This window comes from Aedes aegypti, unplaced genomic scaffold (genome assembly GCF_002204515.2).
Source record: "Aedes aegypti strain LVP_AGWG unplaced genomic scaffold, AaegL5.0 Primary Assembly AGWG_AaegL5_hic_scaff_199_PBJ_arrow, whole genome shotgun sequence".
NCBI classification, from domain to species: domain Eukaryota; kingdom Metazoa; phylum Arthropoda; class Insecta; order Diptera; family Culicidae; genus Aedes; species Aedes aegypti.
Window position 1 is genome coordinate 24,179 of NW_018735488.1, and position 9,147 is coordinate 33,325.

Here is a 9,147-nt window from a genome sequence, read left to right on the forward strand (position 1 = left end):
ATTGTACTAATTGAAGATTGCAACAATTTCTGTCTAAAATTATTAATAATTTTGACAATTGTTCCAATGTTTCAAGTTTAAATTTTCAACATAAGACATACTATGTAACTCATTAGTACTATACCAGGGTTATTTTATATATTGGTACATTTGGCTTGAATACCCTCAATGTGATATTTGAAAACTATTTTTTATCTAGCCTCCCTCTCTTCGTAACAACATACAGGGGATAGGCAAACTTTTGCCTAAATTCAAATGCTTATAACTTCATGAAAAATTGATGAAATTGGATGCATCTGGAACAAGGGGTGGATCACTTCTGATGCATCTGTTAAATCGAAATGCATTTAAATGCACACTCGATTGATTTGAAATTCATGGCTTGCTCAAACGTTTCATTGTTGTACTTGTTGAAGTGTCAGTCACATTTTTCTACAAACTTCAGAAGAGCTACTTTACCTCACCCAAAAAATGGTCGATCGAGTTCTGTATTGCCTGGAGGAACTGAAAACATTTTTCATTAGAGTATCGGATATCGACATTTGAGTAACAACTTCATCAAAAAGCGTTATTTTTTTGCGGAAATTAAACTGAATACAAGGTGGACTCCAGCTTCGGGGAAGCTTGAAATCGTCATATTGTGAAAATGGACCATTGGCGTGCTCAAATAAAAAGAAAACTCATCCGAAATGATTAGTGGTTGTTTTATTCGTCAAAGCTGCTAATCCGTAGATATCAAATCAAAAGCGTAGCTCTATTGCTCTCTGTTATAGAAGGAGCTCATCCAGAAGTAGCTTTTCACACGCTGTGGTACATGATTTATGACCTAAAGATCTGTTCATTTGCTGTCATTCATGGCCAATATTATGAAATTATTTCAGCAAATATATGTTCCGTATATACGTTCAATAGTAATCTGAACATTTTTGTATAAGATAAGGAAAGATTTCTGGAAGCAATGTAAAAATAAGATGAATAAGGCTTTAACACATCTAGTCTAGAGTTTATTGTTGAAAGTAATAAAACAATCTATTTAGACAAATAATTTTCAAGGCTTTTCTTGGTCGTTCCAGCAGTTAAGGCACAGTATGTGGGTTTCTCAGGAAGGTGGTTCCGATGATTTGTTTTCAAGCTATCATCCTCTAACTCATGAAGTGCACTGTGTACTAACAAAAATTGTTAATGATCGAACGCTATTCGCTCCAATGATCCATAACCGGATTGCCGTGGGCTCGAGAAAGCTTTGTATAACATATTCGTTCAGTTTGAGTATCTGAAATAAAATATTAGTAAATAGTTTATTTTATTAGGAAGAATAGAACCTGCCACAGTAAAACTATGTTACAGTCTCAGAGTAAAACTATGTTGATCCTTTCACAACAAACAACAACGCGTTGCTATAGCACGGCATGATAAAAAGGACCAGTGCTAAGCTGATCTGTATATCGAAAAAATGCATTTAATGCAATTTGATGTACAGTGACCCCACGCAGTTGAATCACCCACAATTTATGAATCAGCAGACTCCAAAAGACAAACTTATTATCAAACTTGTCACAAAACATCACAGAATTATTTTTACTGATAAGAAACTAAGTGTAAAAGTAATTCTGTGATGTTTTGTGACAAGTTTGACAATCATTTTGTCTTTTGAAATTAGCTGATTCATAAATTGTGGGTGATTCAACTGCGTGGGGTCACTGTACATTTGATGTGCATTGAAGAAGTGATCCACCCCTTGATCTGGAAGCAGTCGACGGAAAATTTAGTCTAGTTTCAGGCTTGGCCATACACCAACCTTTATCCGGAAACATTTGATGATGGTGGATGGGTTGCTAGAACGCAGCAACAACAGTCGGAACGGCCTTCTCGTTTTTCCATCGTTCATGGCGGATGGCAGGAACGGCAAACAATAATTTGAACATGTGGCAGCTATCGAGAACAGCGCAGTAGTTTTTTAGTCGGGAACTGGCACTTTTTATAAATTTCAGCTATCTTGCGCAAAGATCGTGGACCCAGGAAAATTGAACTCCTGAAAGAGAAAGGAATAATTTAATTGTTTTTTCATCACACCGAACTCTGGTGGACTTTACCTTCAATTAATTCGTTACATTTTCTGGCCAGCTTCCGGAATTCAGTATAAAACGACATCAGAAACAATTATTTCACCATCCTTGGGATTTTTTTTTAAAGAAACTCACTATTTTTCTACTGTTAAGTGTTATGCCGTATGCAGACGATGACGGTTTCAGAATGATCACAGCGTTGACATTTCAAAATGGCTGGCTCATTTTTTCAACCAAATTTGAGTTTAAACTACTCAACGGCTAGAACGCAGTCTAAATGCCACACGTTGAGCTATTTTTACGCAACTTACTGTTTTTAAAGTGTTTGAAAATAAATGATCAATTTAAATACACTTGTGTGATTCATCGGTTAGAATGAAATGTTGGGACAGTTTTAAATACGTTAAATACCTGCAGTAATATGTATAAACAAAATGATCTAAGTTTTTGATTATTTTTATCAACTCAAACTCTTATAATTAAATTTTATGATTAGGAAACTCAATAAATTGCTTAATTTTTTTTTACTCAAATTTGGGTTCTCATTAAACAACTTAAAGGTTGAGTTTAATGTACGTGTTTGGCAGAATTAAAATCACTCAATTATCCAGTTCGACTGTCTTTACTCAATTTTGAGTATAAAAAAACTTATTTTTGAGTACTTCGTTTTCTCCGTGTAGAGACGCTCCGTCGAAGATTTTCATTGTTTTTCGCTGAACGAGATAATTAGTCTAAGTGGTTAGTTTAAGTTTGATTGCCTGACTATTTAATATTTGCTTTTAAATTCATTCTGTATTTGACGTCACTGTCTTTGTTGTTAATGTTTGCATATATGTACATACATTTTAAGCATTTTAAGACATCATTGGGGCTACTACTTGCCTGTTGATGTAGTATAAACAAATAAACAAGTCATCGTGTAAAAGTTTGGGTTCACCCCTTAGTATGATGTATCGTGCCAAAGTTTGAGTTCAACAGAAGTTATTGAAACACGAAAATTCTATGAAATCTTATACCAAATATGGTCACCCCATTACTTATCCATCACGCTAAATTTGGCCACTAGGACTCTGTTAGAAATACTTTGCATTCCAATGGTTTCTATCAAGCAATTGAATTGAATTGCATTTTCAGTTTCATTGTAAGGGTGCACTTAAGAACACCACAGAACTATTCAGGACCGTCAAAGCTCAAAGCTGTAGTTCAATTTCGCCAACAGCAACGACCGGGCAGCCATTATAATAGTAATTAATATATTTTATTTTTTGTTCAGATAGCCTTTACCCAGAATGGGCATTCTTCTCTATATGTAACTCTACTGGCCAATGACTGCAGAGAAAGCATGCATTCCCACGCTAGATTTGAATGGCATGGAAATGCTTTTAGTGCATTCACAGCTGCTTGACTAGCCGAGAAAATCTTTACGATGAACGCCATGAAGATACTTCCAATGGTGATGGTAGTGAGTTTTGACATGTTTGGCATCAAAACTGAGGGATTTCTGAGACAAAAAAAAAACATTATTCGAAATGTCATGGTGCTGAACCTAAGAATGAGAAATACCGTAAGACGGGGTTACATTGATCAGACAGGTAGCATTGGTCAGAATATCCCTCTTAGTGAGAAACTCGAGTCAACAATTTATCATCGATGGAATATTTTCGATGTTTGAATGATTTTTTACCACGCAACTAAAAGTTCGGATAAAATGGCATGTTTGGACATAATCAGCCCTCTTTTGAAATAGTTCAGTTTACATAAAGTTCGTTTAAGTTGCAATATTTACCTTCAATAAATGGAAAAGTTCATTTCGAGCTTGTTCTGAACTTTTTACTTGATGATAAGTTCATGATTTACTTTTTTTTTTGAAAAACAAGTTATGTTAATTTCACTTGAGTATTAATCAGCAAAAAAAGTTTAATTGAAACTAAGTTACTAAGTTATTCACGTTCAAACAATTTTCGCATTTTTTTTATTGGCCATACTGTACTGTGGTCACGAGGATGCCAAATTCGGGAAATGTGTTTATTTTTTAATTTATTTCAGCTACAACACTAAAGTTTTTATGTTAAACGTGAGATAATGGTCGATTGTCATCATTTCAACATAATTTGAATAAGTGGATCGTTCCGGAACATCGTAGCGGGTTCCGCTAGGGCCAGTTTGGGGACATTTCTGTTTCATGTCCAAAACATACCGTGCGACGTCTCAATCTTCATGAATTCGGGAGAACATGTCAATTAAGGAAGAATACACTAAATTTCAATAGATTTGGCCACTCCAAAGCACCTGACACAGGTTCCGCCAGGGTCTCTTTGATGACATTTCCGTTTTTTGTCAGAAACATACCGTGCGATGTATCGATCTTCGTGAATTCGAGAGAACATGTCAATAAAAGAAGAAAAACTCCGGTACAAACAGATGTGGCCACTCCTGATCCTGGCACAGGTTCAACGAGGGCCTATTTGGGGACATTTCCGTTTTATGTCCAAAACATTTTTCTTCTTTTATTGACATGCTCTCTCGAATTCACGAAGATTGAGACGTCGCACGGTATGTTTCAGACAAAAAACGGAAATGTCCTCAAAGAGACCCTGACGGAACCTGTGTCAGGTGCTCTGGAGTGGCCAAATCTATTGAAATTTAGTTTATTGACATGTTCTCCCGAATTCATGAAGATTGAGACGTCGCACGGTATGTTTTGGACAAACTGGCCCTGGCGGAACCGGCTACGATGTTCCGGAACGATCCACTTATTCAAATTACGTTGAAATGATGATAATCGACCATTATCTCACGTTTTACATAAAAACTTTAGTGTTGTAGCTGAAAAAAATAATAAAATAATCACATTTCCCGAATTTGGCATCCTCGTGACCCCAGTACAACCCGGATAATCTCCGGCATGGTTCCGAATACAGAATTGTCCATTCATGACAAATAACTGAAACCTTTTTAAAGTAAACTGATGATAGTTTCAAAAAAATCGAATGGAAATTGGCGAAATGGCAGCTGTTTAAAAATGGCTTGTCGGAGGTCGGTAACGTAAAGGTTAATGTGTAAATACTTGTTTTTAATTATGAATCGTGGTTTACGGCTGCAAGACGAGTGTAAGTTCAACAACTACCGAAAAGCTAAACATTACATATACTTTGTAATTGAATTAAATGGACAAATTGATGTGAAGTTTTGCGAAAAATTTACACGTCTTCTCGGTGAGAATCGAACTCACGACTCCCTGATCTCTAGTTAGGGCGCGTTACCCCTACCTCATGGACGAAGAAGTTAACCTGAATTCGATTTCAGCTCAATAATCACGTTGTGCTCTTTCGCAAAGTGCTCCTCTTTCGGAAGAATTAGATGCCCATCCAAACACAACGCTTTCTATTTGTATCCAATGCCTAGCCCGAGAACGCATTATTTTTTGTGTAAATATTATTTGTCCAAGATACTTATTGGCAATATCATCAGCCATATCAACTTTCTACAACTTGTTTTTTTTTGTGGTTTGTAGATTGAAAGCTTAAACATTTTCGTTCAAAATTATTTTCCCAGTGACCATCTCAAATTCCCGGTTTTTCCCGATGGATCTGATGGATTAAAATTCCCTTCTTTTCCAGCTTTTCTCGTTTTTCCCGGTTCGGTGGCCACCCTACAGTAAAGACAGGTACGCGAAAAAATTGATCGACAAAAAAATCGTATGTTTTAGTCAAAATTCATAACACAAAAACCATACTTTTTCTTTCGGTTTTCAAATTCATATATTTAAAGGAAAAGAGTTCGATTAATTATTTTGGATTGCCAAATCCGAACTGTCATGCCTTCAGGTTAACCTCTTTCATAAAATTTTACACAATGGTCTCATTGACCTTATTCGCCACTCAACGCCAGTTTGATTTGAACTGTTGCACGTTTCCATGAATTTATCAGTTATTTTTAAATTTCATCTGACCAAGGCCCAATACCGCTCGATAACTCGGAGTTCTGAGCTGTCGGGAGGGTTGTGGTCTTTGGGTACCAAAACCACGTTGTTCGCTTCGTACTACAACGCGATTGCCTTTTTCCCATAGTGGCAGCTCGTCAAGTCTAGCCAGAACAGCACAGATCTATTATGTTGCTTCAGGATTGATACCAGTCGCTTTTCGAGGTACTTCTAGACGTAGATTTCTAGATTGACGTAGTGATGAAAATGTCACTTTTTAGACCACACGACATATGGCATGCAGGACGAGGTATTTTTTCGGGAATAGGGTACCGACTGTTTATTTCGTTCATAACCACTAACAGTTGGCGCCAGCGGCAAAAAGTACAGGCAACAACCTTTCGAACATTCAGTTTCTTTCACTGGCCGTCGAGAGACGACACTGTTGTTTGTATGCCACCCACTGATCGCGCTACGCTGGATTCTCAAATTTCTCAAACTTTAAACACAAGCGCATGGAAGAATGGTAGTCGGAGAACTGTCAAAACGTATGGAAAATAATGAAAAACGTAAATTACTTTCAATTAGGGACCTGGATCAAAAAAGTAGTGATAAGAAATCAAGTGTAAAGTGAATACATAACTTTTTGTGTTTAGTTCATCTTCCGTGGTCCTTTCTTCGCTTCAGGATTTCGTTTTTACTACCATTGAAAAAGAGCCATCTATTTCCTTTTCAGTTTTGAATATCACCCTATTGCGATAGTTTGGTGGTTTTAAAAATATCGGCCACCTTTTCTTTTCCTAATGCGATATAAAACTTCTGTCCTGGAAGTTGCTTGAAATCCGTCTTCACATAAATTTCGTGCGAGAGCATCGGATTCTCTTGCTGCAGGAGCAATATTTTGACACGCTGCTCCTCTTACATGGACGTCATTTTGAAAACTGGAGAGCAAAAGATGAAAACTCATCATAGCAACAATTGACTGTTTAACGATAAACTTGCGACGATCGACGCGCCACCATATTTCATATAACTGAGGTTATTAGAACTAACTTGAAGGTGATGATTTGGAGGTTATTTGGCAATTTGGAGGTTAAAATCACCTCCAAACACTAGCGATTTTGCGGTGGGATGTTGACGTTTGATCACGAATAGGGAAACGACTGTTTATTTCGTTCTTAAACGTTAACAGTGGGCGCCAGCGGCAAAAAGTACAGGCAATAACATTTCGAACATTCAGTTTCTTCCACTGGCCGCCGTGTGACGACACTGTTGTTTGTATCCCTCTCACTCAATGAGAATATATATCAAGGTGTGAAAGAAGAAGCAATGGCTATGTATTAGTAAACAGAAAAAACGTAAATAAAAATAACTACGTCACTAATTTGCATGGCTTCTTAAGGGAGCTCACTCGCTTGTAGTTGTGATACATTTTGCACCGTACACGGATGTCACGAACACTAAATGTCTTTTCCACACCTCGGTATATATTCTCATTGCCTCTCACTGATCGCGCTACGCTGGATTCTCAAGTTTCTCAAACTTTCAACACTTTCAGACTATAAACAAAACCGCTGGTAATAGGCCTTTTCATGTGACAGATCCGTCTATGCATTTGTTTACATCGGTGGAGGACCGGTGCTAACACGGGCCTGTCATTTCCATGGAAGAACTGTCAAAGTACTTCGAGATCAGCTGATTTTAAACGTCGCGAAAAAAGCTGTGCCATCCCTAAATGCCATTGAACAAGTGGCGACAGAAGAAACTTTCAACACAAGCGCATGGAAGAATGGTAGTCGGAGAGCTGTCAAAACGTATGGAAAATAATGAAAAACGTAAATTACTTGCAATTCGGAAACTGGATCAAAAAAGTAGTGATTAGAAATCAAGTGCAAAGTGAATACATAACTTAAACACTAGATTTACATCCTTGATCAATACACTATAACAGCAATTTATCTGCGAGGTAAACGAATGGTGTGCTAGTGAAAGCATAAGTTTTGGCGTTTATTTCGGAATCGTCATATATTTCTCGATTACTTTTTCAAATCGACGTAAGTAACATCCATACAGTTTTGAGAAAATAATTCAGAAGAATCACAACCTGTCTTCTAAAACTGTTTTAAAATGAATCACCTTTTTCACATTTTTTCGCCGTGAACATTGCTTAAATTTTGCATACAAATAGCTCGCATTCAAAAACTAGGGAGTTCCTGTTATTTCCCACAAAAAAATTATCACAAAATGATAAGCCGATTTATTCAGTTACTTTCGACGTTTTTGTACCAGTGTAAAATCGGCTCAAGTAGTATTTTGTTTTGATTCGTGGTTAAGTCACTTTGTCTCTCCATACAGCGGAGCGGCGAAAGTAGTGGTTAGGTAGCGAAAGTTGAAAATCTTACTTTCGTCGTTTTGTAATTCCGGAAAGTAAACGTTCTAAAAGTGAAAAATCGAGTTGGTTTAGAGCAAAATGTGTAGAATATCGTCTGCAAAACACGTAGAATCGATAAAATAAGTTTGTATACTTTCTTGACTTGAGTCTGTTTGAATAAGTTTTCGAGATTTGATTCATAACTGTGGTATGGTTTTCAATGCCCCACAGTTATGAATCAACGCTTTTGGGAATACAGTTGACATTTTATTTCCTATGAACGACAAAAATAAGCTGAAGCCTATTATAATTGATTGCGATGCTGTACAGATTTATGGTTCAAATATAGAAAATGTGTTCTGCGTAATTGCAACTCTATTTGATTTGATATTCCCACTTTAATCCAACTCTGATCCATATCTGTGTGCTATCCATAACTGTGGGATGACTGTATCAGATGATGAATCATTATCTGATCATCGCTAAATCTCTATATGAACATATGAATGTAAATTCGCAGATTTTGCATCTGTTATACTCCGCAAACTAGGAATCGGTTGTGACCAAATTCTATGGATTCTCTCCGTCCATTGGAAATCCTAGTGTTTCCACTTCCGGACACAATAGGGCGATATTCAAAACTGAAAAGGCAATAGATGGCTCTTTTTCAGTGGTGGTAAAAACGAAATCCTGAAGCAAAGAAAGCATCATGGAAGATGAACTAAACACAAAAAGTTATGTATTCACTTTACACTTGATTTCTAATCACTACTTTTTTATCCAGTTTC

The 9,147-nt window shown here is 36.8% G+C and overlaps 1 long non-coding RNA gene across 1 annotated transcript; it reads right to left on the bottom strand.

Moving 5' to 3' along the window:
• Positions 1–976: 976 nt before the first annotated feature.
• On the bottom strand, positions 977–2,646 carry LOC110680916. The gene is made up of 3 exons (XR_002503026.1): positions 2,094–2,646; positions 1,799–2,032; positions 977–1,273 (listed from the first exon to the last, which is right to left on the bottom strand). It is a non-coding gene; the product is annotated as an uncharacterized LOC110680916 (long non-coding RNA).
• Positions 2,647–9,147: the final 6,501 nt, after the last annotated feature.